We start from the raw sequence: 8,572 nt of genomic DNA, 5'->3' as shown, positions 1-8,572 counted from the left end.
GTCATCCTCTGAGATCAGGAAAGGAAAATGGAGTAGTGTTAGCATCTTTGAGGGGACTCAGATCTGCGTTTGACATCCAATTCTATCACCATCTAACTCTCTGTCCCCAAATGAATTCATTGTAAAATGGAGGAATAGAATTATCTATTTGGGAGGGGCTGGTGAAGATTAAATTAAGTATTACAGGTAAAGCATTTAGCTTGGCCCTTGGTATATGCTTCAGAAATAACAAGTAGTTATTAATAATAAGAATCTATACCAAATCTTTCCGGGGGGTGGGATTTGTAAATATGTAGTGGGTTGGGGGGGTTGTCAGGAAATAATCTGCAATGACAGCATTCCAAGTGTGTCCTCGGGCCAGTGATTGAATTAAAGAGACGTAGTCTCATCAGTCCTGCAAGGGGAACATTTAAATAGCATGATAGCAATGCGGAGTCCTTGCGTATACAGTCTAAGGTGATGGGAGGAGGTGGGGTGGAGAAGCGGGGCTGGGGTAGAGGTGGGAGGAGCCTGGGGGCATCGCCACCACTGTGTGGAAGAGAGAACGTACCTCCATGGCTGAGCTTTTGTCGCAGTGCTGGGAGGCTCTCCAGGCTTGCTGGAATGATAAAAAGAAAGAAAGAAAGAAACTGTGTTGTTACTCCAGCTGCAACTTGACCCTCTGAATTCAATGGACCCATTCAGACGCAGCCACTCCTTGGGGACTGTCAAGCCTTACCTAGTTACAAGGCCTCCTGGCTCTGAGAGCTGTATACACACGTAGTACTTGTCCCTCCCTTCCCAGCTAGCAGTCTCGAAAATACTAGTATGTGTTATTGGCCACATATTTGGAATTAAGAATTTCTCCGACTATGAAGGCCCCTTGGCATGATGAATTGACACAACAATAGCTTCAAATATAACAAGTGTGCGAAGGGCACAGGACTGGCCAGTGCTTGTGCTGCTGTGCTAGGGTAACTCTGAACTGGAACTGACTCGGTGGCACGAGCAACAACCACATCCCATTATGAAGGCAAGGGGAGAGGCTAGATGCACTTTAAAAGCAAAGGGCCATTTTTATGATACAATATAGAATATAAAGCATAATTTAATTAATTCAAGCTATTTACGAGGTGATGCATTAATGTCCTTAATGTTGCTGAAACATTATGAGCATGTTGTTAAGGTGTAGTGGTTAGCCTTTGGGCTGCGATCCTCATGGTGGCCAGTTTGAAACCACCAGCAGTTCCCAGGGAGAAAGTCTGTGAGCTCTACTCCACAGGAGGTCACTATGAATCAACATTGACCAGCCAGAGGGCAGTGAGCAAGGAGTGGCGTAGTGGCTACGCAGTGGAGGAGCTCTGGTGGCGTAGCAGTTGTATGTTGGGCTGCAGAACCACAAGGTCAGCAGTTCAAAACCACCAGCCAGCTCTGCAGGAGGTAAAAAAAAACAGACTTTCTTCCCCCCCCCCCCGAAGGGTGACAGTAGAGGTGGTTCTACTCTGCCCTAAAGAGTCACTGTGAGTCAGCAATGACTTGATGGCTGTGAGTTTGAGCAGTGCAGTGGATAGGGCACTGGGCTGCTGACAGCAAGGTTGGCCATTCAAACCTATCAGTCACTCCTCAGGAGAGAGGAGGCTGTCAGCTCCCATAAAGATTCCCCGGCTTGAACTATTCTAGATCCTTTGCAGTTTTGCATGTGAAGGGAATTCCAAAAGTCCCTGGAAAAATGAAATTTGATGAAACCTTTCCACAAATGTTTTGAAACCCCCTCATAACATTTACTATCAGCTTGTCATTTTCTGTAAGAAGGGGGGAAAGGTCCACTAGGATTCCAATTGAGATGGCTTTTAAATCTATAGGTCAATTTGTAGAGCGTTGATTTCTTGATAGTATTGCGATTTTCAATTCATCTAAGGCTTTATTAGCATAGACACTTAACTCTCTTCTGTCATATTTTGTATTTTAAGTGCATTTCTTTACATTTTAATATTGTATTATGTCATATGAAAGTTTACATTAGCTTCCTTAGCAAATTAGTTTCCCATTTAATAATTTACACACCAATTGTTCCTGGTTGCTATCCCCACAAGGTGTGTCAGTCTGGGCTGACTATAGAAACAATTCCCAGCCACTCATATGTGTATAGGAAAGAGCTGTATATACAAGAGCAATTGAATGCTGAGAAAACATCCCTGCCCAGTCCAGATCAAGTTCATAAGTCCGATATTAGCCCATATGTCTGATATTAATCTATAAAGTCCTCTTCAGACTCATGGAACACATGCAATGATGCCGAATGCAGGAAGATCACAGGCCAGCGGGTGGGAAGTCTATGGATCCCATGGTATTGTAAGCAGGTCAGAGCTGGCAGGTCTCTCCACATGGCTTCTCCAACTCGGAGCACTAGCCGTAGTTCCAAGTGTCTTGAAGCTGCTATGTCTCCCAGGGAGTGAGCCAAGAGAGAGAGAGTCTCCCGCCTCCAAGGAGGAATACAGAAGTTCCCAATCCTCAGGAGAAAGCCTAATTGGCTATATCCTGATTGACAGACCAGACTCCACCCCTTCACTCATAAAATCCTCTCAAATTGACAACAGATTATAAAACTACCACATAAGGTATCAGCACTCTCTCCATTGCCACCTTGCCTTCTCTGATCTTATCCCTGCGTTTGCTCGCCCTTCCCTGTCTGCTCATATTTGCTCTTGGGCACATACTGCTGGCTTAGTCTCATAGAGCTGGTTGTTCTAAATACGACATTCCTCATGGGTGTTATTCATTTGATAAATAAGCCAATCTACAAGTATTATTTGACTCTAAAGTAACCTCAGGGAGCAGCTTCAGCTCCAAGTTAAAGGGTGTCTTAGACAGTAAGGAGTCCTGGGAGTTCTTTCAGTCTCTATCAGTCCAGTAAATCTGATTTTTTTTTTTTAAAGCACCACTGTGTAGCATGAGTGGAGGGAAGGTTGACGACTGGATCAGTTTTCCATTCCTCAGTTCATACACATTCCGCTTCATCTCACTGCTTGCCGTCCCTACAATGTCACATCACTTTCCCCCTGTGTTTTCTGTTTTTATTCCTCCTTCTTTTCACACCCTTCTGAACGTGGCCCTTCAATAAATGCTGCCTGTGTAAGTCAGGGTTGACTAGAGAACAAATCCAGAGACTCATCTATGTATGAGAAAGAGCTTTAAACCAAAGAGCAACTGTATATTAAGAAAACATCCCAGTCCAGTCCAGATCAAGTTCGTAAGTCCAATATTAGCCCATATATCCGATCCTAGTCCATAAATTCCTTTTTGGACGCATGCAGCACATGCAATGATCCAGAACCCAGGAAGATCACAGGCAAGAGGATGAAAAATCTGTGGATACATCCAGTGGTGGTGGAAGCATCTCAGCCAGTGCTAGCATGGATCTCCACATAGTTTGTCAACAGGAGGGCGAAAGCAGAGAGAGAGAGAGAGAGACCCACCTCTTCTGATGGCAGAATCAAGAGAGAGGAAGTTCCCAGAATCCCCATGAGAAGGCCACGCCCACAAGTAGGCAGCATCAGGCTGTGACCTGATTGACAGGCTAGACCACCCCTTCACTTTTTTTTTCTCTTTTCTTTAAAAAAATGTTTTCCCCTTCACTCTTACACCCTTAAGTTGACACGAGACTTTTTATCTCAAATTGTTGATTATTTTAAAATGTATGTGGTTGATTATTTTAAAGTGTGTGGTGTTAACTGACTTTGAGCCAAAGGTCCAGGTTTACTTACAGACCTGAAGGGTGACTAAAGGCCAGAGTCTTGAGGGTCCTACCAGTCTCTTTATGACGTGTAAGCCTGGCCTTTTTTATGATTTTGAGTTCTGTTGCACATTTTTCTCCCTTTTTTCCCCAGGAGCTTCTGTATGATTCCTTTAGAGCAGCTGGCAGTGGTACCTGAGTACCTTCTTGTTCTGGTCCCAGAGTCAGGGAGATCGATGTCACATGATCCGTCAATTCATTGGACTAATTGTTTCCATGCATCTTTTCTTTTTTCTGGAGAGGGAGAGACCAGGAGCTGCAACTTAGATGGCCGCTCATGAGCTTCTACTACCCCAACCACAGCCTATCAACATAGGATGCAAAAGATTGTCTGTAAATCCTGGTGTGCTGACGGAAGTCTGGTCTTTTTACGAATTTGAATTTTGTTCAAATCCCTCATTTTAACTGGGACTTTCTACTGTGTGCCTGGTCAAGGGGTCAGTAGTGGTAGCTGGACCACTGTGAACTGATTGCGTCCTTGTGTTTGGTCCTTCTCTCTCCTTCAGCTCATATGCGAAGAAACCAATAGTCATCTTACTTAGATGGCCACTTACAAGCGAATAAGACCCCACACACGACCTGCTAGACGAGGATGTAGAATCTCAGCTTTAGGAACGCTGTCATGTCAATTGCCCTCAAGCCCCGCAAGTCAGTCTCATCGGGTGTTTGGATATATCTAAGACGTTGCCATAACTGTCCTCCCTGTGTACTCTATTTTATACTTATAAACCTATGCACACATAGGCATATAGGCAGCACATATCAATATGAGCATACAGACGCTCGCAACTTTATATATGAATGAACATATACTCCCCCACACCTTCCCACACCTCTAAAGCACACATATCTACCTGTGTAACCAATCACAAAGTTTTCATTGTTATTACTATTGTTGCAGTACTCGTCCTAATTTTTTTTTTTAAGGAAAATTTTAAAAAACAAAAGCAAAACTCTGGGCCGGCCTGAGTGGATGCCTCGCTGGGTGAGGCTGCTTAGGTTGCACTGGCTTCTTCTGCTCCCACCACGTGCCAATTCCAACGCAAAGCAGCGCCATAACCACAGGGTCCCTCTGCTGCTGCAGACGCCACAGTGGCCCCAGTGGGGCTCATGGTCAGACTCAGCCCCCGGGCTGTGTGGCCTTTGAGCTCAGCCACCTTAGCCATGGTTGGGTACTTCCAACAACCAGCTGATTCTGGCAAGGTCATGACCTGAGATGAGCTCCTTGTAGTGGGGAGACCAGAGGGGGGAGCATGCCTGAGAATGGGCAGCCACAACACTCAGCCTCCAAAGCAGACCTTCCCAATGCAAATCTGTCCACCACTGGTAGCCCCTCCTGTTGCCAGGACCGTGGGCTGCGAGGGACACCAGGCTACAGCCTTGACAACTCCTCGATGCAGGGGAACCCAGCACCCTCTCTAGGAGCTCTAGGCCACACTTTGACCAAGTTAACATTGCCACCTCTGGCCACATGTTATCCGTCTGGGGTCCAGTGCAGCCCACACACTTCCTGGCTCTGGCCACTCAGTGTGGCCACATGGTGTTCTGCTCCCGGGACATCATGGTGGTGGATGTGGCCAGAGCGGGGACCACTGGATAGGCTGTAGCTGTTCCAACAGAGGTTGCTCACTAGGACAGAGTGACTGGTTATGTTTTGAAGCCGTTTCTGCTGTTGAACATCCCGTAGCTGCGCTTCAGCGCTGCTGGTGCCTAAAGCCAGGTAACTGTCCTCTTTGATCCAGGCCACACAGGATACGTATTCCCTGGCTGCTCCATTTGTAGCAGCTGCAGGATGTCACCAGAGCTAGCCCTCCACAAGTAGACACTGCTGTCCAGTGCCACCGCCAGTACATTTCCAGAGCTCCCATCCACGAGATGGAGGTAGTAGTCATTCCGATCTCAGGGGCATCCAGAACCCAGTCTGGCAGGAGAGGAATGTGACGCAGATCTTGCAGCTGGAGCCAGGCGTGGCCTGTGGGTTATAAAGTACCGCCAGTTGATTCTGGTAACCTTCTGAGGCACTCTGGGGTTTTCCACTGAGCCAGAGGATCGTGGCTTCCTCCACATCAAAACCGTTCAGGCTCAAAGCCCAAGCTTTCTGATGGTCTTTCTTAGTGGGCGTCTGGCTGTTTTAGGCCGGTTCCCTTTGCTCAGGAGGAAGTTTGTCACTTCCATCTGGGAAGCACTGCAATGGGGGCTATAGCAAAGCAGGGGATTGTCTGAGTTGTGGAGCTGGACTTGCTAGGAGTTTGGCTTGAGGTCCTGGGGCCATCGGGGGGGGGGGGGTGTGTGCATTGGGATGGGAGTGTCCAGCTGGAACCACAAGTGCATCATGGGGGGGTCCTTGGAGTTGGTACCCACCGAGTCTGTGTGCTTTTCATCAGGTTCCGGTCCTGGACCGCCCGTAGCAACTGGAGCCTACACTTCGTACACTCTCCCTGTCCTGCGTGCTTGTTACCTCTCCGTGTCTTCCTTTACCTTGGTCACCTTGCGCCGACTCTCCTCAAACTGCTTCAGTGTATCTTTTTTCCTAAAAGATTTAGGTTGTTGGTGTTTTTATACGTGGTAGTTTTTATTGTTACTTCAGATCTGGTTGAGCAGCATAAAATATACCTTGGTGAATGTTCAGTGTGCACTTGTAAAGAATGTGTGCCCCACAATTGTGGGATACAGGGTTGTAGACAGATCAAGTCTTCTATACCCTGATTGATATTTTGTCAATTTGTTACATCACATAATACTACAAGAAGAGTATTAAAATCTCCAAGTATGATTGTAGATCTATTTCTCTATTAATGCATACACTTTGGGGATTAATACTTCTTAATAAATTATCTTTTTAAAATGATGCTCAATTATCTTCTCTATCTCTGGAAATACTACTTATCTTTAAATCTACTCTGTGTAAGATATAGGAAGACTATTTTTTTTTATGTTTAGTGTTACATGGTATTGATTTTCTCCCTCTCTTTTACTTTCAACTTGCCTTTAATTTATGGTATATCTCTTACAAACAGAATATAATTAGGTCTTGATTTTTATCCAGGCCAGCCACACTGCCTTTTAATTGGAGTGTTCATTTCATTTACATTTGGTGTAATTGCATTATGGTTGGATTTAAGCCTGACACATTAATTTGTTCTTTGTTTCTCTTTTGGAGTCTTGTTTATTTTTTCCACTATATTTCCTACATTGTTTTAAACTCATTAAAAAATTATTACTAGGAATATGACCATTGATACAAAAGCACTCAACAAAATTCTAGCCAATAGAATCCAAAAGAATATAAAATATATCACAACCAAGTGGAATTTATCCCAGGTATGCAAGGACCCTTCAACATTAGAGGAATGTGTGAGTCTGGGTACATTAGAGAAACAAATCCATGGAAACCCATATGCATGAGAGAGTTTTATATAAAGGATCAGTGCACATCAAGAAAACATCCCAACCCAGTGCTGTCTAAGCCCACAAGTCCAACATTAGCCCATATGTCCAACAACAATCCACAAAGTCCTCCTCCATCTCGCAAAACACACCCAATGATGCCAACTACGGTAGGAAAGCTGAATCAGTGAGCGTGTAAGCATCTCAGTGCTGCCAGGGGTCTACCCGTGGCTTACTCCAGCACCCAGAGCTGCATCGGAGTAGGTCCATGTGGCTTCCCCTCAGGGATGTCTTGCAGGAAGTGAGCCTTGCCAGCTGAAGCAGGGAACTGGCTAAGGCAGCTGCACCCTGGACCGACCATCAGAAAGCAAGAGACCCGAGAACTAGAAAGGAGAGACTCACTGAGCCATTTATTTCTCCACCCTTCAATTAGCCTCACAGGTATTTATCAGCCAAGTTGGCACAATAAACTTTAACTATCTCAAGGAATAATCACTGTAATCTACCACCTAAATAAAACAAAGGGAAAAAACTACAAGATCATATCCTATCACCCAAGGGTGACAGACCCCATCTCCCAATATTAGACTCATTAGGAGAGTCTCCAGAACTCTGGAAACTAAGAAGACTAAACAGACTGCCTCGTCAAGCCCTCAGTCTATAAGGAGGGTCTCATTCTCTCAAGCTGTCTCAGGATTTCCTGAGCCAGCAGCTAAAATCCCCAAGCACTCCCATGCCCTAGCCAGTCTCAGTCACCCTCGACAAACTGGTCACCCGAGGTACCATTCAAAAACGCCTAGAGCCCATCATTGGCAAGGAACTCAGGCCAGGGAGGAGACGGAAAGAAAAAGAAGAATAAGAAGCAAGAAAAAAGCCCACGAAAGAAAAGGCTGTGACTGCAGCTGTGTCGCTCCTGCAGCATGGCCACCCATCCACACAGGGAGAGCCAGAGGCCCAGGCCCAGCTCAGGGACACTGAACGTGGAGGTGAGGGCCGCCTGGCTCACTTAGACGAGCACCTGCCTGGAAAGCCCCACCCCACCCCGGACTTCAGTGCGGAAGGAGGCTCAAGTTCCCCCTTTAGTCTTGGACAGGAGTATTGGTTGTGGAGTAAATTTTATTTGGTTGGTACACCAATTCAATTTCAACATTGCTGAGTGAGTCTGAGCTTCAGACTAACATTTATTGCGATAATTGCTAGGTTGAGGTTCACCATGTAAAAAAAAAAAAGGTGGGCTGGGGGCATGGATTTACATTGCAAAAGGTGTCCATGGTGTATGAGCTGACATCAATTCATTCAGAGTGAAAAAATGTAGTCCCTTGCCCCCCCAGAAGCAATCCCTTTTAGTGAATGAGTGGGGTGGGGGAGGGTGTTAAATATGGTTGGCAGGCTTCTGGTTCCTTTCATCAGTGA

At 45.8% G+C, this 8,572-nt stretch overlaps 1 pseudogene; it reads right to left on the bottom strand.

The window, feature by feature from the left end:
• Positions 1–388: 388 nt before the first annotated feature.
• Positions 389–7,415, bottom strand: LOC142453090 (cell division cycle protein 20 homolog; annotated as a pseudogene).
• Positions 7,416–8,572: the final 1,157 nt, after the last annotated feature.

The sequence above is a fragment of the Tenrec ecaudatus genome, chromosome 7 (genome assembly GCF_050624435.1).
Source record: "Tenrec ecaudatus isolate mTenEca1 chromosome 7, mTenEca1.hap1, whole genome shotgun sequence".
NCBI classification, from domain to species: domain Eukaryota; kingdom Metazoa; phylum Chordata; class Mammalia; order Afrosoricida; family Tenrecidae; genus Tenrec; species Tenrec ecaudatus.
The sequence above is the reverse complement of the archived record's forward strand: the minus strand, read 5'-3'. Positions and strand labels throughout refer to the sequence as shown.